The sequence below is a fragment of the Phacochoerus africanus genome, chromosome 2, assembly GCF_016906955.1.
Source record: "Phacochoerus africanus isolate WHEZ1 chromosome 2, ROS_Pafr_v1, whole genome shotgun sequence".
Lineage (NCBI taxonomy): Eukaryota > Metazoa > Chordata > Mammalia > Artiodactyla > Suidae > Phacochoerus > Phacochoerus africanus.
In genome coordinates, this window is record NC_062545.1 from 15465236 (window position 1) to 15489951 (window position 24716).

The following is a 24716-nucleotide window of genomic DNA, read 5'->3' on the forward strand; positions in this document are numbered from 1 at the left end:
TTCCACCCAGGACTCTTTCCTTCAAGGGCTGGGGGCCCACAGATTCTGAGGACACCGAGACAGTAATGAAAGAAACCGCCAGAGACACACAGCTAGAGAGCTGGAGGCCTGACCCAAGTTCAGCTCTCTCCCCAGTGCCTACAGCATGTCCAGTTATCCTGAGGCCTAAGTAATCGAAAATTTACTTTTACTCATATATATAAAATAATATATATATTATTTTTTTAAAGGCTGTACCTGCAGCACATGGAAGTTCCTGGGCCAGAGATCGAACCTGCACCACAGCAACAACCTGAGCCTCTACAGTCAGATCCTTAACTCACTCTACCACAGTGGGAACTCCTTATTCATAATTTTAAGCTGGAGAATTTACATATTGTAAGGATCTTTACTCTTTCAGAATCAGATCATCATATATATTGTTTGAGCTTAAATGTATTTATTTATTTAATTGCTTAAATGTATTTATTTATTTAATTGTTTTGGGGCAGCACACGAGGCATATAGAAGTTCCCAGGCTAAGGGTCAAATCGGAGCTGCAGCTGCCAGCCTATACCACAGCCGCAGCAACGCAGGATCCGAGCAGCATCTGAGACCTACATGGCAGCTTAGGGCGATGCCGGATCCTCAACCCCCTGAGCAAGGCCAGGGATCGAACCGGCGTCCTCATGGATACTAGCTGGGTTCATTTCAGCTGCACCACCATGGGAACCCCTATTCACATACCTAAAAGTACGTCTGAGAGTAACATGATTTCCATAGTCTCTAGCAACATTTAGTGCAATATATATGTCTATACACCCATACATATATAATTAGAACTCACCCAAATAATCAAAACCAAGACTTTTTTTTTTGGCCATAGTGTACGCTCTGCTTATTTTCTTGGTAGTTCAAACATAATTTTATTCTTGGAAAGACAATAAAGTCTTCTATTTAAGTATTTATTCACAAGTAAAGAGAAAACCACTTCCGTAGCAGTTTTCAAGTTGGTTTCTGAAGCCACTGTTCAGAGCACCAGGGGACTCAGTCTTCACACAGAGTACTTACCTTGAGATTTTTGTCCTCTGCACAGACAATATCTTATATCTCTGGACCTAGAAAGCACTTGTAAGAGAATGTTCATCAATCAGTGATTCATTTTTCAAATTCTGGCTGGCTAAAAGTCCCTTCGTGCATTTTGCATAGAGAGGCTCTCGTTCAGAAACATACTCAGGCAGTGAGATCGATGGGGCTGAACAAAAACAGAGCCCTGGCCCCAGCACCAGTGCTGCTGGAAGTGGGGGGAGGTGTGTGAGCATTCGTGTGTGTGTGTGTGTGTGTGTGTGTGTGTCTGTGTGACTAGACAGTCAAATGTGCTTAATGCAAGATTAAGAAGTGTTTCAATGTCATCCTCTGATTTCAAATGAAAACTGCAAATTTTTGTCAGAGGTAGCAGCCTGTCATCACCGCAGGCCTTAAAGTGGCTCAGGGCTTCAGGGAGAGCAGGGGAAAGACTTCACACACACAGCGCCCTGCTCACCTCGCCAGCGGCTTTACCTTCCGTCTCTGGGTTTTGGCGTGAATTCCGCTGCAAGGCTCCCTCGACTTTCAACTTCAGCTATCAAAGATATAATTTTAAAGATATATGGGCTTTTAAAAATGTTTACAGAGGGAAAACATTCTAAAATATTCTCTGTGATCTAAATTCTCCCTCGTTACAACCTTGATATATAGCCAAGGCTTTGGACCCAACTGGAGGCAAAAACCAGGCTTATGCCCTTTCTCCATAACTTCTGACATAAAGAACAACCCAGGTTCGTTTGCCTATGCTGTGAAAGTGGTCAAGAAAATGCTAAATTAATATTTTTAAGGTGAAGTTTCTAAATTTGAATTACTATTTTAATGGCCTTTTTTCCCCTTCCTCTTTCTTCCTGACTAATTTGTTTTTTTTATTTTAATTTTTAAATTTTATTTATTTTTTATTACTCAATGAATGTATTACATTTATAGTTGTACAATGATTATCACAATCCAATTTTTTAGGATTTCCATCCCACACCCCCAGCGCATCCCCTATCCCCCCCGACCTGTCTCCTTTGGAAACTGTAAGTTTTTCAAAGTCTGTGAGTCAGTATCTGTTCTGCAAAGAAGTTCATTGCGTCCTTTTTTCAGATTCCACCTGTCTGTCAGTGAAAGCATTTGATGTTGGTGTCTCTTTTTCCCCCTTCCTCTCTCTTCCTGACTAGAGTAATTTCGATAAGCAGCTCTGGTCACTTTACAGATATTTTCACACAAAATCACTTCCATTCGGGGTGGGAGGGCACATTTTTGTTTTCAAGAAAACTTCAACAGCCAGATAGAGTTCCTGATAGAAACTTTCAGCTCAGACACCTTACTGCTAATCTACAAAACAAGAATCATGGATGTTGGTGAGCTCGTGTTTGTTCGGCCCTGCATGAACATTTGGCAATTCTTATAAGAATTACTAGGTCTCCAGGAACTTGCATGTGGCTCACTATGGTTGCAGACCCTGAATTGCAATTTTCTGCTAACCCCAAATAAGACTGTCAACTTAAAAAAACAAAACCAGTAATGCAGAATGTTAAAAAAAATATATATATAAGGTTTTATAAGTATTTAATTGCTCCCATTTCAAAGATGGGCAATTTGAGGCTTAAGCGAGAAATATCACAAGTCAAAGTGACATGAGTGGAAGTGCAAGAGCCAATATTCCATCCAGATTTATTTTCCTAACCATTGCCGTGTACTTAATATTTCAAGGAAAGGAGACTAGGCAATCTAGAATGTTGGTCTATAGATCAGAGCTATATTTCTAGTGAATTCCTAATATATTCTACACCCTTATCTCAAACTAAGACCAAGGAAAGGCAACTCAGCATCAACAAAACAAAACACAAAATAAAAACACCAAAAAACCACCAAACCCAAAAACCATACCCAAAGGATAATGTGCTATATATACCTGTGGCTTTTAAGAACTTTTTCAAAAGGATCAAATATGAAAAAAATTACATTGGTGAAGACATCAAACTAAATTCAACTTCTAGAAGCATAAAGCACTGAGAAACTTCTTTGTAAAGAAAATGGAAAGCAGAGGCGATTTTCTCCTAGGATAAATACTGTTCTTTGGAACGGAAACTTGTTGCTGAATCTTGCCACGGAGCAAAAGGCCTATAAACTTCTGAAAAAATAAAGTTCACATGGAAACAAAAACACAACAGAAACTCCAATAGAGAGACCGACAGATGCATTTTCCCAATTCTTTTTAAAGCCATTGCTGGCTGTTAAAATGTCAATGGAAAAATCATAAAATACCGACGACTTGAGGATTCCAGAGCAAAACTTAGACTGACGTTTTTAAACTTCGGTTTCGTAAGAACTTACTAGCGTCGAAGATTAAGGGAAGTGACGACTTACAAGCATCAGGCAGCTCCAGTTCCCAGGAATTGACTAGAACAGCCTCTGACAGATGGGACTCACTCAGTCAGGAGGACCAGAGCATTACACATGTTCATTGTGTGCCACGTACCCTTTTTTTGAGGTTACAAGTTGTAGTTTTTTGTTTTCGCTAATATACAAATATGAAAAATTTATACTTTAAAAAGCATGATTTTAAAAATTGAATTTTAAAAATTTACAATGTTGTGTTAGTTTCAGGTGTATAGCAAAGCGATTCGGCTTTACTGTATATAAAGAGAGAGAGAGAAGAGAGGGAGAGAGTCTTTTTCAGATTCTTTTCTAATTTTTTTTTTTTTTTTTTGGTCTTTTTGCCATTTCTAGGGCTGCACCCACAGCATGTGGAGGTTCCCAGGCTAGGGATTGAATCGGAGCGGTAGCCGCCGGCCTACACCACAGCCACAGCAACTCGGGATCCAAGCTGCGTCTGCGACCTACACCACCGCTCATGGCAACGCCAGATCCTTAACCCACCGAGCAAGGCCAGGGATCGAACCTGAAACCTCATGGTTCCTAGTCGGATTCGTTAACCACTGAGCCAAAACAGGAACTCCTCAGATGCTTTTCCATTATGGGTTATTACAAGATACTTAAATATAGTTCCCAGTGCTATACAGGAAGTCCTTGCCGTTTGCCTATTTTATATGCAGCAGTGTGTATATGTCAATCCCAAACTCTTTTTTTTGTTGTTGTTGGTCTTTGTAGGGCTGCACCCGTGGCACATGGGAAGTTCCCAGGCTAGGGGACCATTTGGAGCTGTAGCCACTGGCTTACGCCAGAGCCACAGCAATGCCAGATCAGAGCTGCGTCTGCGACCTACATCACAGCCCATGGCAATGCCGGCTCCTTAACCCACTGAGTGAGGCCAGGGATCGAACCCGCAACTGCATGGTTCCTAGGGGAGATTTGTTTCTGCTGCACCAAGACAGGAACGCCCCAAACTTTTAATTTATCGCCCCCCACCTACATAACTGAATTAATGGCAGAAAACAAGACTTGCTGCCATGTTCCTTCTGCAATGGCTCTTATAAACTAGACTTGCAATGTTTCTCTCTGATGGCTCACAGTCTAGTTCAAGAGTGAAAGCCCCCAGGCAAACCATCGGGACCACACAGAAAGATGAGGATGCGCGAAGCAGTAACTACATACAAAGCAGTACCGATTTGGTGGGGAATAACCTCTAAACTCTCCTGTGCCATGGCCTTCAGTTTCCGAAGTGTTATTTGCCCCTTGACCATTTTCCCTGCCTCTCAAGCCAGTCCCAAGCGCCCTGAGATCCTGACTCTGATCCCCCCTGACGGCTTTGTGCAAAGCAGATGCTTCACGGATGTGGTTGTGTGATTTACGGGTGCTCTGGACACCTTTTCGCGGAGGCTGAGCACCGAGCTGGCTCTTCGGGGACGTGATGCATGAAGATGCGTGGAGAGCGCGTGTGAGAAGGCAGCCAAGTGTTAGAAAACAAAGCCATGGCAGTTGTGAAGAGACAGACCTCATGGGGAGAGGTTGGCCCATCCAAGGAATTGTGCTGGACAGTGACCAAACGGGGTCGTTACTGATGCAGGACCTCAGAGTCTATTCCAGGGAATTCAGAGATGCTTCCCCAGGCAGTCTGGATCATTGGCTCACGACACAGGGGAGAAAAGAGTCTGCCAAGGGCTTTGTTTGCTGACATGAAAGCTTCCAAGTTTCAGAGTTAAAAAGATCAGAGAGAAAAGAGCCAAAAGTTGAGAATCAGTTTCCAGGAAGGGAGGAGACAGTCCTTAAGCGACACATTTTTATTTATTTGCTTATTATAACATGCTGAATGGTAGGCCACCAGTATGCAAGTACATCTCACCACTATTCTGATGAAGCAGGTAGAATCAGAAAGACTTAGAGAGAGAGAGCCAGTGAACCACATGAACTGACCTCAGGTCTCCAGTCCAGGGAGCTCTGGGGAAGCTTCCTATGAGTTTCCAACACTCCTTTTTCAGCAGGACTAGTCTCGCATCCTGAGCCCTGAGGGAGGAATAACCAAGTGGAGAAGGCCACGTGGGAGCTTACTGGCAGCGGCTGGAGCTGATGATGACAAGGGTTGAATCTGGTTGGAAAAATCATGACCTGAAGGAACCTGGGTAAACTGTTGAACCCTTCTGGGTCTCAGTTGCTTCAGGTGCAAAGTGGGGGTGATGTGGCACCTACTACAGGTGGCGGAGAGACCAAAGGCGATAATGCACATACAGCATTTGGCCCAGCATCCTGATACAGACGGAGATTTTCAAACTCATGTTTTCTTAGATTCTGTCTTCATCTTTTTAGTATCCATTCATTGCAGGACCAAATTAACAGCCAAAGTTGCTGACATCTCCCTGAGATCCGGTGCCCAAGCTCTGAGCCACGCCCTTCTCTAACTCACACAAAACCCCAGGGCCAGGTACCAGACCAGTAGGGGAAACCCCTGTGCCCCAGCGCCCCCAGGAATTATTCATATTAGTCCGTCCTAAACTGGTGATCCGGCCCTGCCCTGCACGGGCAACCCTGCAGAAGCCCCAGTAAAATTTTGGCCTAGGCCTTCCCCTCACTTCTTTCTGTTTTCTGATCAACACCGGTACTGCCCCATGTGGCCCTGCGTGGCATGCCAGGACCCGTCTCTTGGGAAATGTAAATAATAAAATCTTCTTTAAGTGGCATTGGTCTCTCTGTGTTCTCATTCAGTCACCTCCACAAATTAAAATCCCCTGGGTATAATAATCGGGATAACAGAGCTTAATGCACAATAGCCACAACAACTTTTACATAGGCCATAACACAAAATCAGTTAAGTCTATGTCCCTTCTTGCCATCCTTCCTCTCCTTACTGTCACTTTCACAGTTTTGGCCTGAATTTTTTTTTTTTTTTTGTCTTTTTGCCTTTTCTTGAGCTGCTCCCACGGCATATGGAGGTTCCCAGGCTAGGGGTCTAATCGAGCTATAGCCACTGGCCTGCGCCGGAGCCACAGCAACTCAGGATCTGAGCCACATTTGCGACTTACAACATAGCTCACAGCAACACCCAGATCCTTAACCCACTGAGCAAGGCCAGGGATTGAACCTGCAATCTCATGGTTCCTAGTTGGATTTGTTAACCACTGCGCCACAAAGGGAACTCCTGCCTGAATTTTTTTAAAATGACTTTCATTTTTCTTGCTCTGAGTGCTAAGAATGTCCTCAAATTGGTGACACTAAGGATAACAGTGATATGTGTATATATCATATATAGATGATAAGTGTATATGTTATATAGTTTTTTAGAGCTATACCTGTGGCACATGGAGGTTCCCAGGCTAGGGGTCAAATCAGAGCTGTACCTGCTGGCCTACACCACAGCCGCAGTAATACCAGATCCAAGCCACGTCTGTGACCTACACCACAGCTCATGGCAACACCGGATCCTAACCCACCAAACGAGGCCAGGGATCAAGCCTGCGTCCTCATGGATAATAGATTCATTTCCACTGAGCCACGATGGGAACCCCTGGACTGAATTCCTATAATGGCCTCCCTAGTATATCTTGCTAAATTCCACCAGGAAAGCTTGTTAGAATTCCCTATGGTTTACAGATCAAGTCCACTCCCTGTCTTGGCAGTTAGCCTGTCCAGGGTCTGGCCAAGTCCTAGAGCCATATTGGACCACTCAACATTCCCCACAAATACCACTCACTCTTCATAGCTCTGGGCCTTTGCTCAGGTAGTACCCACCCTTGGGGTGCTCTTCCCACTGTTCTCTGAGTACAGAACTCACAATGCACTCAGGGCCTTTGAATTTGCTTCTATACTCTAATTGCCCCCGACGGTAGAACTAAATTAATTTCAAGCCTTCAGTGTGACTCAGTAGAACCTTCATGAATGAAAAAAGGCTGAAAGTGTAACAAGAGCAAATATCGACTTTCTGTTAGTCCAGAGCTGAAGCATCTTCAATGGTTTGGAGGGCCCAACTCAAGTTCTCCTTACATGGGAAACGATATTCTCTCTTAAAATGAATCATTTCTTCTTTCTATATCCATTTACCACTTCTTTAATTCTGTTTATTCTTATTACATTTGCTGCATTTCCTTTCACTTTGTTTGGCTACCCTGCAGCATATAGAGTTCCTGGGCCGGGAATCAGATCCAAGCTACAGTTGCAGCCTGAGCTGCAGCTGCAGCAGTGCCGGATTCTTAACCCACGGACTGTGCCAGGCTAGGGATCGAACCTGTGTCCCAGCCCTCCCAAGATGCCACTGATCCCTTTGTGACAGAGCAGGCTCCTTTGCCGATTTTCTTTATATTGTTTTCTCTAGATCACACTCTCTGGGGGTCAAGGGTAAGTCTCAGATAGATCTTAAAAGTTGTCACCATGAGAAAAAAATTCTGTAACTATGTGTGGTAATGGATGTTAACAAGACTAATTGCGGTGATCATTTCATGATATATACAATATCATATCATTATGCGGTACACCTGAAACTAATAATATGTCCATTGTACCTCAATTTAAAAAAAGGAAAAGCCTTAGTAATTCTTTACCTTTCTAGCATGCCCATTAGTCTTACACATAAGCAGTTGCTCAGTGAATATTTATTGACTCATAAGCCCTATGATTATTCTAATTTAAGTAAGGGGCTCATCAAATAGTAATTACATAGTTAATTATGAGGAAATGCAGGAAAAGGGATATATAGCTCATCTGGAGTCAGACCCGCTACCATTGTGCCACAAAGCCACTAGGCTTATCTAAACTAAGCAAGATTAGTATAGGTCAGAGTACAAGTGGCTATTAAACTTCATCACACAACGTGACAGATACAGTATATTATTTTAAAACACTATTGTCATATTTAGTCATCATTCATGATAAAATGTATTTTGATTTGGTTTACAAAGATAAAACAATTTTAATTTACAAATAAACCATACACACAGACACACACACAGACACAGACACACACACACAGGAGTTGCCATTGTGGCTCAGCTGGTTAAGAATCCGATTAGGATCCATGAGGATGCGGGTTCAATCCCTGGCCTTGCTCAGTGGGTCGCAGATGCGGCTTGGATCTGGAGTCACTGCGGCTGTGGTGTAAGCTGTCAAGTGCAGTTCTGATTTGACCCCTAGCCTGAGAACTTCCATATGCCACAGGCGTGGCCCTAAAAAGAAAAACAAAAGAACAAACACCAAGCCATGATGTGCTATTTCTCAGTGTTCATTTTGTTGTTGCCTCAAGTTCCTAGGCCATGTATGGGGTAAGATTAAATATTCTAGTTGCAATTTACAGAAGCCTAACCAGGCTACTTCAACCTTCTCTTAGTCCTAAAGAGGGAGGTGGGCCAGGTTCTAGATGGACCTTAACCCAGATCCATCCCTGATCCCTGCTCCTTCAAGCCTAGGCTGGAACGGAACAGGGAAATCAGGTTTGGGTAGAACTCATATTCTCTTTAATGGTTACGTGAAACTTCTCCCAGGTCCTCAATAAATATCTGGTGGTGACTTTATCGTTACACTTTGCTCCCAGCATAATTGTTGAAAAAGAAAGTTGGCTGAGATTTACAGCTACCTCTTTTCCCCAGATGGGTGGCTGAGCTTGGGAAGGAATGAGAACCATTCCATTCATACAAGGAGAAGCTGCTCCCCAGCCGACAGAATGAAGGAAATGATGGTTTAGAAAGAATCTTAAAAATGACTCGAAGATGATTACAGGCTGTCACTGAGAAATGAGGAAGGAAGGGCTTTCTTTTTGACTACAGGGTGTAGAGTCCTGCAGTCAGAAATTATTATTTTATATTGAGGCCAATGGTAGTCTGTATGCCTTTGAAATGTGAAAAGCAGTAATACCTTAAGTACCTGGTATGACTTACAAGGCATCAAGATAGATTATACAGGCCGTCTATGAAAACCAGGCTCCTTACTTGGTAACATTTTGCAGTTCATGCTTCCGAAGGCCCTGCTACCAAAGAGTCATTGAGTCTCCGAGTGCCTACCTCACATAGGACGCTGGGCATGGTGGAATTAGAGAGTATTAAGCCACGGAGTTCTAACTGGGCTTGCCAGCTAGATAAGGAGGGAGGACCACGGGGCAAGCAAGTGGATTGAGTTGCCTCTGCCACGCTGCAAATGGGAGATGCAACCAAGTCTTGCATGCATGCACAGGAGCTTCATCGAAGAACAGAATTTCTGAAACAGTGCATGTACTAAAGTGGACATGATTTCACTCAACGAAGCAAGTAACTCAGTTGCAGTTTAAAATGTGCAAATGCAAATTAACTTATCTACGTGACGGAAACAGACTCACAGACATCGAAAGTACCCTTTGTGGTGGCCCAGGGGGAGGAAAGGCAGGGGAGGATGGGTTGGCAGTCTGGAATTAGCAGGTGCAAACTATTATATGTAGAACAGATAAACAACAAGGTCCTCCTGTATAGCACAGGGACCTAGAGTCAACATCCTATGACAAATCACAAAGGAAAGGAATATGAAAAAGAATATGATATGTATAGCCGAATCACTCTGCTATATAGCAGAAATTAACACAACACTGTAAATCAACTATACTTCAAGAAAATGAATTAAAAAAACTAAAATGTGCAAACGTTTGTTCTTGGTTAGGTACTGAGAAAGTGGATGGAGAATCATTTACAGCAAAGGTATCCTTTGATGGTTTATTTCCAAGTCATCAAAGGCTTCCTTTTGCATTCCTCATCTTTCCTCTCACGACCTTCACAAGTTTTGAAAGAGTCAAAGCACAATAAGAGCATGTTTTAGGATGCTGCGTGGTGGGCTGCCACACACCACACACATCCGTCCTTACTTATCTGGACAGACCTGGCAGAAACATAGTTACATCTTGTATTTATTTTTTATTTTATTTTTGGTTGTGCTCATAGAATTAGGAAGTTCCCGGGCCAGGGAATGAACCTGTGCCACAGCAGTGACAATGCCAGATCCTTAACTCACTAGGCCACCAGGGAACTCCTACATTTTGTATTTAAAGATGAACGCTTTGGGCACAGCACTGTAAATCAACTATGCTTTAATTTTTTTAAGAAATCACTGAAAAAAAAAAAAAAAAAAAGACGAACACATTGAATCACCCAAATCCACCCTTGCCTACAGGTTTCTTAATCCAGTGAGAGGTCAAAGGGCATCTCCAACCTGAGCAGCTTCTGTTTCAGTTTGACGTTTCCCAATCCCTGAGCCCAGCACTGGGAAAGAATAACCAGGCAGACAGCGTCAGGAGCAGTCACGAGATGAAAAGACTTGATTCACATCACACTGCTTAGCAGCTGGGATCCTCCGACCACCCTCGCTAAAAAACATCTCCAAATATTCTCTAAACTAGTATGAACCAGGCATTGTCAGATTTCCTGAGTCATCTCCTGACATGTCACCGTTAAATATTTATGTTACATAACACATCTACTCTTGATATCTTAGTGATTCTAGGGAGTGTGAAATAAATGCAGTTAAGAATTTTTATGCCCAAAGAAAATATCCTTGCTCCAGAGAATAAAAAACTCAAGCATAAAGATCATATTATTTTTTTATTTCAAAATCGCTTTCCTGGTACCTAAAAGTAAAACCTTATGAACTAGTCACCTGTCCATCTCGAGGTAAGTGTGTTGAATAATTACTTTATTTTATTTATTTATTTATTTATTTTTGTCTTTTTGCCATTTCTTGGGCTGCTCCTGCGGCATATGGAGGTTCCCAGGCTAGGGGTCGAATCGGATCCGTAGCTGCCAGCCTACGCCAGAGCCACAGCAACATGGGATCCGAGCTGCATCTTCAACCTACACCACAGCTCATGGCAACGCGGGATCCTTAACCCACTGAGCAAGGCCAGGGATCGAACCCTCAACCTCATGGTTCCTAGTTGGACTGGTTAACCACTGAGCCACGACGGGAACTCCCTTGAATAATTACTTTAAATCAGGACCTGGACTAGACATTATGGGTAAAAATATTTTTGAAAAAGACGACTCCAGGGCCCCTGCCTTTAAAGAACTAACTGAAAATAAACACCTTCCTAAGAGTTTCTTCAGACAGTAAATAAATTTGAAAATACCAATGGACTGAAAAATACCTGAAGATTCCTTCATGATCAGGTCAGAAAATAAGGTATACTAAGGGGAGGGAGAATCAAATAGAAGATCATTAAAACATACTATCCCTTCAGCCACAAAAAGAAAGCAAGTTCTGATCCATGAAGGGGATAAATCTTTAAAACATCTTGCTAAGTGAAACAAGCCAGACCCGAAAGGAAAAAAATATCGTATGACTCTCTTTATCTGAAATACCTAGAATAAGGACACACTTCCAGACAAGAAGTAGATTAGAGGTTCCTAAAGGTGGGGCCGGGGGAGAAGGAGGAGTCTATGGGGACAGAACTTCTGTTTGGGGTGACAAAAAAGTTTTGAAAGATAGTGGTGATCATGGCCCATGATTTTAAATGTGATCAATGCCACTGAACCCTGCACTTTAAAATAGCTAAAATGACACATCTTCTATAGATTTTTCCGCAGCTTCAAAAAATGAAGACTGTGCTGTTCCAGACACCATTGAATTGTACCCTTTAAATGGGGAATTGTATGGCATGTATATTGTATCTCAATAAAGCTATTCAAAAATCCCTTGCATGTTAGCATAGTCCTTTGTCATCTTGTAAAGCTCTCAGGATTGTTAAACGGTCGTACTAGGAGCAGAACCAGGGGCTCAAGGTTTGAAATACTTTGATTCACAGGCCTTGCTGAACGGACGATGTGAACAGTAATCTCGCTCTGGGCAGTTGAGAACACCGCGGCGCCTTCCTCCTGGTTAAACAACAACGGACTCTCTGGCCAGAAATAGACGCATCAGACCATTTTCACAAGACTGTCTTGGGTTGATTCCTCTTGAACATGGTCAGCCTGAAAAGTCTGGTTGGAAACCACCATCAGGACAGAACCAACCACACCGTCTAGTTTTCACGCCTCTGGTTAGCTAGAGACCAGAGCAAGGTGGCCTCCAGAAAAATGGCAGGTGCCTACTGGCTTCCAATACATATTTGTTGAAAGAAAAGAACAGTGAGCATTTACTGCTTGGGAAACTCTCAGGACTCTGGGTCAGAGAGAATCCCTTGGAGGGGCAGCAGGCCAGCTCAGAAAGCCCCTGGGACTTGGTTCCTTCTGGGCTCCCCCCTGCTTCTGGCTCTGTGCTCTTCTCCTGGGTCAACCACCAAGAAGACCAAAGGGGTCCCTTCTAGGTAAGATCGTTAAGAAGTCCAAGGTCTAGACAGAGTAGGATGAGGTCAAGAATTCCCAAAGGTTTTCATTCCAATGAAAATTTCTTCTAGAAAAGGCCATTGTAACCTCCTGAGTTAATCAGACAGCTACATTTTGGTCACTCGTTCTACTTCTGCCTCAAAACAATAGTAACAGAAAATAAAAATAATTAAGAGGGAAACCCAGAAACTCATGACTTTTACCAATTCCCATACCAGAGGTAATAATACCGTGTTAGGCTTTAGACTAGAATCTGTGAAAAGCCAGTGAACCTTTTCTGTCTTATGCGTCAACGACCCATATCACAGAACCAAGGGTGACGTCTTAAAATAAAAGCTCTTGAAGGAAAATAAGGTGGGAGAATGACCTTTTCCTGTGTGAACACTGAAGGTCCTTATGTCTTTGCCTAGGAAAAGGAAAAATAGCCCTCCCACAAATGAGTCAGCCCTAATTTATAATAAGCTGAGAGGAACAACAGACTCTAGATTTGTCCATTCTACGTGTAAGCGCATTCTCACCTTCCCGAACCCTTTAAGAGAAACAGCCCTGGCAGACATACCTCGAGTCTGAATCCCATCTTGGCTCTGGGGGACGAGAAGTCTGGATTCTGCCCTTCGAGGAGAGCTCCGAGTCCTCCACCCTCTGACCAGAGCCCCCACCATGGTGGTTGACAGCACGTCCCCCGGGTGGCCGTGGCCCTGCTGGGTGACCGGGAGGGGTGGACAGCCAGGTCAGGTTGCCACTGCCAGGCGGATCCCGTCCACCTGTGATGTTGCCACACCCTGGCAGACAGGTCCGGGCAGTTCCACCCGCCTTTGCTTCGTTCTCCACCCACAGGTGCATCCTTCACTCCTCCCTGGAGGCCCAGGGAAAGTTGGGGAGATGAGACGAGAAAAGGCAGACAACAGCAAAAACAAAAACGAGGGCCCTGCGCAGAGCCCATAGATAGAAGAGAACGGTCAGTAAGACAGACGTGCCAGTCTCCTTCACAGAGGGGCTTTGTTTGTGTGAGTCTTCATTTTTCACTTAAAGAAGTCAGGTCTAATTTTTCAATATTTAAAAATGAGTCTGGGATGTCCCCTGTGGCTCAGTGGGTTAAGGATCTGGCATGGTCGCTGCTGTGGTGTAGATTCAAGCCCTGGCTGGGGAACTTCCACATGCTGTGGGCACAGCCAAAAAAAAAAAAAAGAAAGAAAAAAAAAGAAAAATTCTGTGTGTGGAGGTAGGGCAGGTACCTGTGAATTTACTTTTCTTTTCCCAGTTTATTTTCTCGCCTAAATTGGAACAGCTTTTGGGCCATTGTTTTTCCAAAGAGCTGTCTAGATAAACAATTTGTCTACAACATATGAAAACTATTAGGAACATCTGAGTGTTCCCATCAACAGAATTATATCAGCTTTTGCAGATGAGGAAAGTTGATTAAAAGAATTTAATAAAAATTCACAGTCATGAAAATGCTCAAAACCTTGGGGAAAATGAACTGATTCCAGTGACCTAATTCTTTTTTCTCCTTGTAAGCTAGTTGGAGCTGCCTGGGACTGAGTAGGTGGAACCTGTGTGTCTCACACGGAGTACACTGCTCACATATGCCCCCTACTGGTCAAGATGTCAGGTGCACGTTGGTTAGAGACCAATGATGGTGTTCAAGCTGTGGGAGGGGCCCATCACAGAGGGTTCTAGAATTCTGTGGTAATCTATATTCATTCGGCCTGGGTGGTACTATGATTGAATTAATTGCAGGTCGGCTGAGCCCTTTGCTATTATTTGCTGGAACCATCAAATAATGGTAGATGGAACCATCCATGACCTGATTTCACTCTTTTTTTTCCTCATCCCCCGATATACCCTACCTAGTAAGATCAAGGTTGTTTTTGCAGAAGGCAGGCAATTTCCCCAAATCTCTCCATAATCATCATAATTTTTTTAAAAAGCTTCCTTTGTACTAAAAAGCATCAGTGTGTGGGGAATACATTTTTTACATATTCACTTAGTCGAAACTCCTCTCCTTTGCTTATTCTTTTGACTTTTCCACACCATAGAAAAACCGTGGCATCGTGGCAGATGGGGAGAAGGTAGAGACGAAGGATGGGGATCTGAGAGGGTGTGAGGGGAGGAAGCCGTGGCTTTACTCTCTGTGCTCAATCTCAGGGGGGTTCAGGCGTGCAGCTGGGGTACAGTGCGCTCTCACTGGAGGGGGACAAGTCCGGATCCTCCTGGCAATGGACCTCCCCCCCTCCTTCCTCACTGGATCGGGGGCTCCCCCTGCCATGGGCAGCTCCCTCTGCCCCAGAGGGCCTAGCTGGGCTCTGCGGGGGTTCAGGGGAGGGCTGCTCAGGGGGCAACAGTACCTATACTTTGGAGAAAAGGACAAAGAGGCCTTCCACAGTCTCTCAGCTCCTATGACCCTTAGAGTCGCAAAGACAGGCTGAACCTGTTCTCTTGGGGACACTCCTGTGCGGGTCAGGGGGCATCAAGGAAGCACAGCAGGGGAGCCAGGTACTCAAACCTGGAATGTGGTCTTGGCCTTGAGGTTGAACCATTAGGCAGGGGTCTTGCGGATGGTCCCGTGTCCCTTGGACTCCATCAGGGGATGGAGTTAGGAGGCGGGAACATGGCCGTGCATTTGCCCTGAATCCGCTCTAGGGGAACGATGTGTGAAGATGTAGGAGGGGCGGTAGGGATTCCGGGTGGGGATCTATCAGGACCAGCAGAAGGCACCTCGGCTCCGGTCCCAGGATGAGGTGGCCACGATAACCACAGGAATGCTGAAAGCCAAAGATCAGTTCTGGAAACTGTAGAGAATGACTGAGGCCCCCAGGCAGGGCTCTTCTGTGATGCTTGGTCATTCCTGCTGCCACACATCGGAGGTCCTGTAGACAGGAGCCACCCATCCCCAGGGGGCGAATTGGAAGTCCAGGGTGGGAGACACAGGCCTCGTGGCCAGAAGCACAGCCAACTGCTCCAACTCAGATACAGAGGGCCCTGCACAGCTGCTGTTATCAGGCACCCAGGTGAGATGGAGCCACATGAGGAAGTAGGGAGACGGAGCCAGGGGATCCCTGAGTGAAACTCCCCAAGCCCACCCCTGAGTCTTCCACGTCGGTATGGCTGCTTTGCCCTCAGAGTCGCCCAGGCTCACAACCACAGCACTTGTCCCACTCGGCTGCGGCCCCTGACCTCTGGCTGTCCCACTCACCCATGCCTCCGACCTCACTGCACACCAGAAACACTGGATAAAACACAGATTCCCGGGCTCGCCCTGAAATGACTGCTCCCCGAGGTCTAAGAGCCCTGGGGCGCCTGCCTTTACTCTGCCTTTTTCTTCCTCTGGATCAAGGAGGGTCTGAAGAAACCAGCCTCCTGGCCTGAGCACGTCTGGAAGTCAGGAGCCACACCTTCGTCACCTCTGCCACCAGCACAGCATGACCAGCTCGTGGTCTGCTGATTGAGGAGAATCAGCCCCGAGGCCAGGCAAGGGTCCAGCAACACCCATGCCTCTCTCCACACTAACAGGGCTGCCGGACCCCCTCATTTTCCCCTGAAGCCCCCTCACCATCCTGGCTGCACAGCTGTCCCAGGATGTCCCCTTGTCCTTCCTCCACCCCAGGCCCCCTCGGAATCCCCACACTTCGCTCTTGCCTGGGATGTCCTGGCCCAGAACGTGACTGGCCACAGCAGCAGCTCCCTGCGCCGTCCACCCCCGCAAAGAACGGCTCCTTCTTTGCTTTAGATGCCGTAGGCCCCGGAAACCATCGTCCAGGGGTCTGTAAGTCTGGGCTGCACAGCAGCGCGGAACGCTCTGCTGTCCCCAGTGTGCCAGGGGTAGCAGGTGGCCGCGCGGAGCCAAGGTTTTCCCCAACAGGAAGCCGAGCAAGGACCACGACTGCTGCTGGAAACGTGGTCAGGAAGAGGAAGAAGAGTAATGTCCTGCCTGGGGAGGGCAGCCCCACCCTTCCCGGTTCCCACAGACGCTTCCTGAAAGAGACCCGCCAGGGCCCGAGGACGCTCTTCACCAGGACAAAGACGCAGAGGGAGCCCATGACGTCATCCCCTCCCCCATCCGTCTTGTTACCAGATGCCCTCCCCCCTGCGCTGGTGAAAAGGGGCACACGGGGGAAGGAAACGTACTTTTTCTTCAGACAGGATATCTAGAATACCGGCATCATGCGGAAGGTTCTGGAAAGGCCCAGACGGCTCACGACAAACTTCAGCTCAAGGATGTTGGCTTCTCATTTCCTATGGTGAGATGATGAGGAACCAACTCCTCTCTAAATTTCAGAAGTGTAGGTACTGACCCCACCCACCTTCCATGGAGGATGGGGGCTGAAGGGGGCCACGTGCTTCTTGGAATAACTCCTTAGAATCTCTCAGGGTTCGGGTACACAGAGGACTCTTAGCTAATGCTGACTGTAGAAACGCACGTCAAGCTGCAATGACGTGGTTGTTGATTGCCAAACTGAGCACTGAGCTATGAGAACTAGGAATGGCTTCCATCTCTGTAGCAAATGTCTGACCTCCCACGGTGACTTCTGGAAAGAGCTGTTGGGTGTGTGTGTGTGTTGGGGTGCTGGCTGTGGAGGGAATTTCCTCCTGGTTCCTGAGGTTTTCTTCCATCTGGGTGGGCTTCCAAGAGCTCCTGGTCTCGATTTGATTCCTTGCACACAGTTCTCTTGGGTGCAGGAATCAGGGATTAGAGTGGCAAACGTAGAAGGGAAAACTGGGCAGGGGTCGCCTAGCCCCAGCCTTTGGCTCTTTGGGCAGCGGGCTCCCCACGGACAGCATGTGTTTTGCTGCCCTTCCCAGGAAAGCTCCACTCCTCTGTGGGGAGGGCTGCCCCCGTCATCTGCTGGTGGAAAGGCTTCTGATTCTGAGTTTAGTATTAGGATGCTCACCTGTCCACAGTCATAAGATGTACTCTCCAAGTTCGGTTTATCAGTAATAAAAAGTGAGAGTTTTGTCTCCCTCTGCCTTGCTCCTTTGTTTCAAATTCTCAAATTGGTTCAGAACCCTGGTGAGAGGAGAGGGTCTTAGTTATCCTCCCCCTCCCTCCCCCACCCCCCAACATCTGGCAGATTGACTCTTGGACATGGTATTTGGGAAACAAAATAACCCTTGAAGACTGGTGCTTCTGGCAGATGCTGTACTGGATGTGGCCACTGGTGTTTATTTGGCGACTTATGGCAAGTTGTTTTGTGCCACTCCTGGCTTTTAGAGTCACACGGTTGACGTTTTTGGTGACCTGGTGAGCCTTTAAGCCTTATCCCACGTACAGTTTTGACTCTGCCAGGTGACTCAGCTTAAGATGACTTTGCCCACAGGTGAGGAACTCTATCGAGAGCCTCAGATCTGTGGGCATTGTGCCCTGCCATAAGCAGGTGGCTGGGTGGCCTCTGAAACTGCAGGCTAAGCCTAAGCATCAGGAGCTTTTGGAGGCAGTCTACCACTGCCTGCCCTTGACCTGACACAGTCCAGGGTTCTGAAGCAGGTGTACTGAGGCAAAGAGTAAGTATTAGAAAAGAGAAAGGAGAGCCTATGTTTACAGGCTCTCTAGACATCAAGGCTAGAGCAGCATTGTAAGGCAGCAGGTTGTGAATGCACTGCCAAGGAGGCTGACTTGAGATGATTATTGCCAGGCTTATCCAGGCAGCTGCTCTGAATTCCATTCTGCATTCAAGGCTAACCAGAAGGAAATTGAGGAGGGGTAAAATCTGGATTTAGAGCCACAGGTTTGAGAGTCTCCCCACACTATGGGGCCTCCAGCAGACTCTGAATGACCTGGTTCTCTTACTCAGATGCCACTGAGATTCTGTTCTGGACTTAGCAATGGTCTTTGGATTAACGTGTCACATTTAGTGGTAATAGCTGTACATAGCTAATTGCTCCAAGGAATGGGAAAGAAAACCTGTTTTCTCAACTCCAAGGGCATGGAGTCATTTGTGTTTGCATAGCTCTCAACAAGAGGAGCACGGGGCAAATTCTTCATTGTTTTAAAACAATGGAAAATGAAAAGCAAAGGATGCTCTCTCCTCAAGGCTCTTCTCTAAGTGATCACCACAACCCAGGTTGATGGCTCTGAATTGGATGCTGTGCCCAAGATCGTGACAAGATAACGGCCCCTCCCCCGTGGCATATGTACGGGAGAAAGAGCAACACTTGTGTGGTTCTGCTGGTGTTGATAATCCCAGAAAGAAGTATTCATGTAGAATTGGGATTCTCACATACACAAGCAAGTCCTGCTGTTTAGAGACGTCCTTTAGGTGTCAAAGGCAGGTCTTCTCTATCTGCCCTAAGAGTAGGAGAATGTGTTCAGACTTGCCTGTCTAAGAATGCGCTCCCTTGACCCCTCCCTGTGTCCTCCTCCTCTGGCTGTAGCTGTTGTCTCAAGGGTAAAAATCACAATGGATAACTTCATTTCTTCCCCGACCCACTCCAGTCTAGGTTTCTCCTCACCCTCTCCAACCACCCAAACAGCTCTCTTTTTTTAAAAAAGTATTTTTTAATTAGGGTTTAGTTGATTTACAGTGTTGAGTCAATTTATGCTGTATAGCATAGGGACCGAGTCATACAGGTATATATATTCTTTTTCTCATTTCATCTCCATTATGGTCTATCCCAAGAGACTGGATATAGTTGCCGGTGCTATGCAGTGTCATACTTCTTAATCCCACTGGTCTTTATCCATCTCTTTCTTCGATGGCTTCCTGGCAGCTTCTGACACTTTGGGCCACTCCCTTCTTCTCAAAGGGCTGCCTTCCCTTGGGGACCATGACCTCTCATTATCCAGGTCTTCCTCCTCCTGCCTATACAGATATTCCTCTTCAGTTTCCTTTGCAGGACCATCCAATCACTCATTTGTATGTTTGGCCTAAACATCTGAGCAACAGGCCAGTATATCCCAGCGACTGTTTGCTATCTCAGCTGTGAGATTTCACAGGAAACTGAATGCTACTACCATGTGCATGGATATACCAGCCAGAAATGCTAGAGCCATCCTTTCCGTTGTTCCTGCAGACATGAAAACCATTACCACCTCCTGTTTAAAAATTTTTTTAACATCCTAACTCTCTTTCAAATGTCACTTACTTTCCTCTATCTTTGCTCTGCTCATCTTTCATTTGTACTAATAGAACATACTAAACCTTTTCCTGGAGGCTGTAGGACTGTTGCGCCACAAACTTTTCAAACTGCAAATCGAATGTCACCCTACTTTTCCCCCATCAACTGAAAACTCTGCCTCGCCTTTTCATTTCTTCAAGGACAATCGTCAGATCTTTGACATGGCCTCCAACCCCTCACATGTCTAGTCCCTGCCTCCTTGATCACCGTACTGGCCTTCTCCACTCCTTCAGTCTCATTGCTCTTCTCAAAGTTTCTCCAAGGAGTCATAGACTCTTCACATTGCTTTTCTGCCATAAACAACCTCCCACAATAGCTACCACTGATCTGTCAGAGCTCTCTTTGGTGACCACTTCCTTAAGGCAACGCCTGTATTTTTCCCTAAAATTTATAATTTGCAAAATATTGGGTTTTTAGTCATCTCCTCCACTACTCTGCTTTGTAATATTGATGGGGACAGCATGTGTTTTTTGCCTGGAGTAGTGCCTGGCACACAGTACATATTCAATGAGCATTTTTGGAATGAATGAATGAATGTAATGCATTGGGATCTTCAGTGTAATGAGTGTGCGTGATATTTCTATTTCAATTATTTCAATTTTTAAAAACATGCTATTACATAATTAGAGGCTAATGTTTCGTAAAGAAAGTATCTCATAAATATAAAAAATTCCCATGGGAAAACATGATCTACTTTATGACATCTGTTTTATTATATGGAAACTTCAAAGAGAACACTGTGGTCAAAGTGGGCTGCCTATATTTGTCTCCTATTTAAATTTAAGATTCACATCTTCCCTGCTACTAGATATCACGTCAAAATTTATGAACATGGCGGTAAAGCTCAAGAAGTTTAACAAACGACTAAGCATCTCTTTGTAGTTTAGTATTCATTCTAAGATGAAAACCTAGGTTAAAATATATTAAAAACTGTTAAATGTGCTCTTTATTAAAAACAGCAACTGGAATAAAGAAAAGGCATTGGAGCCTTCTCATGTCAAACTCTTAATACACTGCAAAAATGATTTCCACATTTATTTTCTCTTCTACATCAAAGTCAGGTAAGGCTACCATCCATCAGTGTGGCCCCTTCACCTCTATGTGCAATTTCAAAAAAAATTTAACAGATTGGTTTAGAAAACTTTATTAATATTTTTATCCTCTTTTAGGGGTTTATTATCTATATTCTTAGAAATGAAAGGTGATATGTTTAGAATGGTTTCCAGTTCATGGTTAATTGGTACTCAGACACATCATGTTTTAAAAACTGCATCATCATGGAGTTCCTGTTGTGGCGCAGCGGAAACGGATCCGACGAGGAACCATGAGATTGCGGGTTTGATCCCTAGCCTTGTTCAGTGGGTTAAGGATCCGGCGTTGCCGTGAGCTGTGGTGTAGGTTGCAGGCTCGGCTCAGATCCTGCGCTGCTGTGGCTGTGCCGTAGGCCGGTGGCCACAGCTCCAATCAGACCCCTAGCCTGGGAACCTCCATATGCCGCAGGAGCAGCCCAAGAGAAAACAAAAAAAGAGAGAGAGAGAGAGAGAGAGACAAAAATAAATAAATAAATAAAAACTGCAGCATTACTATTAACCTAATATAATAAAGCCCAGTCTATTCTCCATGTTTGTGAGTCTGTTTCTATTTTGTAGATCAGTTCATTTGTAGGTAGACCATATTTTAGATTCCACATACAAGTGAGGTTATATAGTATTGATACTTCTCTTTATGACTTACTTCTCTTAGAATGATAATCTCTAGTTGCACCCATGTTGCTGTGTAGTGGAGAGGGAGTGGGATGGACTGGGAGTTGGGAGTTAGAGGCTGCAAACTATTACATTCAGAATGGATACACAATAAGATCCTAGGGTACAGCACTATCCAATTTCCTAGGATAGACCATGATGTAAAATAATATTTTTTAAAAAGAATGTTTATGTATGCATGACTAGGTCACTTCACTGTACAGCAGAAATTGGTACAACATTGCAAATCAACTGCTTTAATTAAAAAAAAAGAAAAAGATGTGAAAGAAGAAAAGAAATAAAGCCCAGGTTTTCGATCCATACTCAAAAAGCACCTAGATGTTTTATCTCTCCACATCCTCAGACATTTGCTCATGGATGGTTAGAACAGCTTCCCAAGAAAGCTTCAACACTTGGCAGTTGGAAATAATCACATGCTAAAGCCAAACCTTTGTTATTGGTAATTCTGCCCTGAAACTTGAACCCCATAACACTGCAGAACTCGCTATTAGATTGGTGCATAACCTTAAACCAAAGAATGTGCCAACATTTCTCTCTTTTAAAAAGAGTCTGTGGATTGATTACAAGGCGCTGATGGACGTGGATTAGGTTTTATCCCTGTCTGCACAAAATTAATTCCTACCACTTCCACCAATTAGATTGGGTCAAGATGGGTAATGCAGGCTGAACCTAATATGAAAACTTCAGTTTACTATGGCATCTGAAGTCAGCGGGGATTATTTTTTTTGTGAAGAAATAATTCTTGTTTATATACGGAGAATTACTAATGGCATGAGGAGTTCAAGGTCCGTGATCACTTGAGGGATGTATTAAAGTTGCTGAGGCACTGCTCAATTTAGATGTTCCCTGGAAGCAGTTTTAAACATTCGATGAGAAAAAATGAGAAATAGGTCTCTCTCTTTTCACCCCAATTTGGCCCTTACGTATCAGATAACACTCATCCCAACATTTCAAGGGTCACAGATACTATTTACACCAAAGACAAGGGAACACACTGAAAAGACCTTAAAAGGTTTCCCTCTTTACTCTTGATGGAAACATTTGATATTGGACTTTTAAGTTACGGAGCATCTGACTCACTAGATTTTCAGCTTGCGGGATTTAGGCAAATCTCAGAAGATGCACCTTTAACCAGGTCAGCTCCTTCTTGGGAGACACCTACCCCAACCTCCTGCCCCTGCCTTTCACCTCCCAGTGGTCTAAACTTCCCCCTGGATGCCCCTGGAGGTATATTTCTTCACTCCTCCTCCCTCTTCTGCTCTGGCTGTTGAAAGGCTCCCGGATCTGGCAGTTGCAGACATCTGCTCTTGTTTCTGCAGATGGCAAGGAAGTGAGCAGAGAAACACAATACGTATACTTTGTCGAAAATAGTTGTAGCTACCACGATCAATAAAATGGCATGAAAGAGAGTATTACAACTCACCATATTAGGGATTAAGCAGGATAATATATTTTGCCTCAAGTTCAATGGAAAACAGACTGTTCAGACATCAGTTTTCAGAATTCACAAGTTTTTTTGTTTTTTTTTTCCCCCAATAAAGACAACACTCTACCCAAGGGATGGTCAGGTATTGTAAGCACAGGTGGACGTCCTGACCTAGCCTCGTGTGTGTCAGAAAGATGAAGATGTCCTGGAATGGATGATACATGATTGAGTCCAGAAAAGCAAACAGAAATAAACGTCAGCCAGCCTGGAGTTTCAGGAGGAGCTGAGGAGCAAGCACAGGGTGGGCCATGTGCAAAGACCCAGGGGGCCTATTCTAGGGAATTGGGTTTTTTTCTTTCTTTTTATGGCCGCATGTGTAGCATGTGGAAGTTTCCAGGCTAGGGGCCTAATCAATGCTGCAGCTGCCAGCCTACATCACAGTCACAGCAACATGGGATACAAGTCACATCTGTGACCTCTACCTAAGCTTGCGGCAATGCCGAATCCTTAACCCTCTGAGCAAGGCCAGGAATGGAAACTACATCCTCATGGATACTAGTTGGGTTCTTAACCCACCGTGCCACAGTGGGAACTCCTATTCAGGGAATGTAAGTGATACAGTGAGGTGGAAACTAGTGTGTGTGTGTGTGTGTGTGTGTGTGTGTGTGTGTATAGGAGGTGTAAGGAGGGGGAGAAACAAAGACACAAGACTATAGGAGCCGGGCCACAAAGAGTCCTACCTATCTTAGCTAAGAGTTTGACTTTATCTTGAAGCGATGACAAGGTTTTGAAAGGTTTTAAGCTGCGAAGTACCACGACCTTTAAAAAGACTAAAAGGAGCTGGAAAACAGATCTGAGGAAGTCAGAATGCAAGTTGTGAAAAAAAGACCAGCTAAAAAAGAGAAGACGGTTGCCTGGATAAAGGCAGGTGGAATGGGGGTTGATTGCATGCGGCAGGTGTGAGGAGGGAGGAGCCAGGGAGGGGCTCAGGCCTGTGGGGCTCATGGGGGTAGGAGGAAAAGAGCAGAGGAGTTTTGGTCATGGGGTGGTGGATGCTTCGAGGAATGAGTCCCCCATTTTCAGACATTTAGGATAACCTGTATTTTTCCCCATTATAATTAATCCTTCGCAAACATTTTTGGACATGTACTATTTTAGTGCCTTCAAAAGACTAATTTAGTGTTTTTAGTTGTTCCTTCAGATTAGAATTTATCTCCTCCATCTCTGCTTCTCACAGCTGCTAACTGTGCAGTGGCTTAGTAAGTGCTTATCTCATGACATCCTTGGGATAAATTCCCAGAAAGAGCACTGCAGGCTCAAAGAGTAAGACTTTAATCATTCTTACTATACATGCCAGATTTTATCCAGAAAGGTTGATGCCAACTTACACTGTTGGCAATAATGCACGAATATGTTTTTTTTTTTTTCCCTACCCCCTTTCTAGATCTGGTCTTTGACTTTTGTTCATTTGGTAGGTGTAAAATTCATTTAAAAATGTACTGAAGTTGATATACAGATTTGGTTTTCTATTTGTTTCCTTTTGGGTAAAATAGCTGAATGTTTCCTTGGACCACTTATTCAATTATCATCTGATATTGTGCCCTTATTTATATAAACCTATCTGTGCATTATCAAGTCTCTAAGTTTTGCTACACAATGTTTTCTCATTTTGTTGCTTTCATTCTGTTTTAGTTTTAA

At 44.7% G+C, this 24716-nt stretch overlaps 1 protein-coding gene across 2 annotated transcripts in view; it reads right to left on the bottom strand.

Moving 5' to 3' along the window:
- The window catches only part of PLEKHG1 (pleckstrin homology and RhoGEF domain containing G1), a 242893-nt gene that overhangs the window by 129617 nt on the left and 88560 nt on the right, over positions 1-24716 (bottom strand). Inside the window, exon 1 of one of the 2 annotated variants that reach the window (XM_047769940.1) lies at positions 1523-1833. The exons of the other annotated variant lie outside the window; for it this stretch is intronic. The gene's annotated coding sequence lies outside the window, so the exon portion shown is untranslated. Of the gene's footprint in view, positions 1-1522; positions 1834-24716 lie in introns of those variants that run through there. 2 annotated transcript variants of the gene reach the window in all.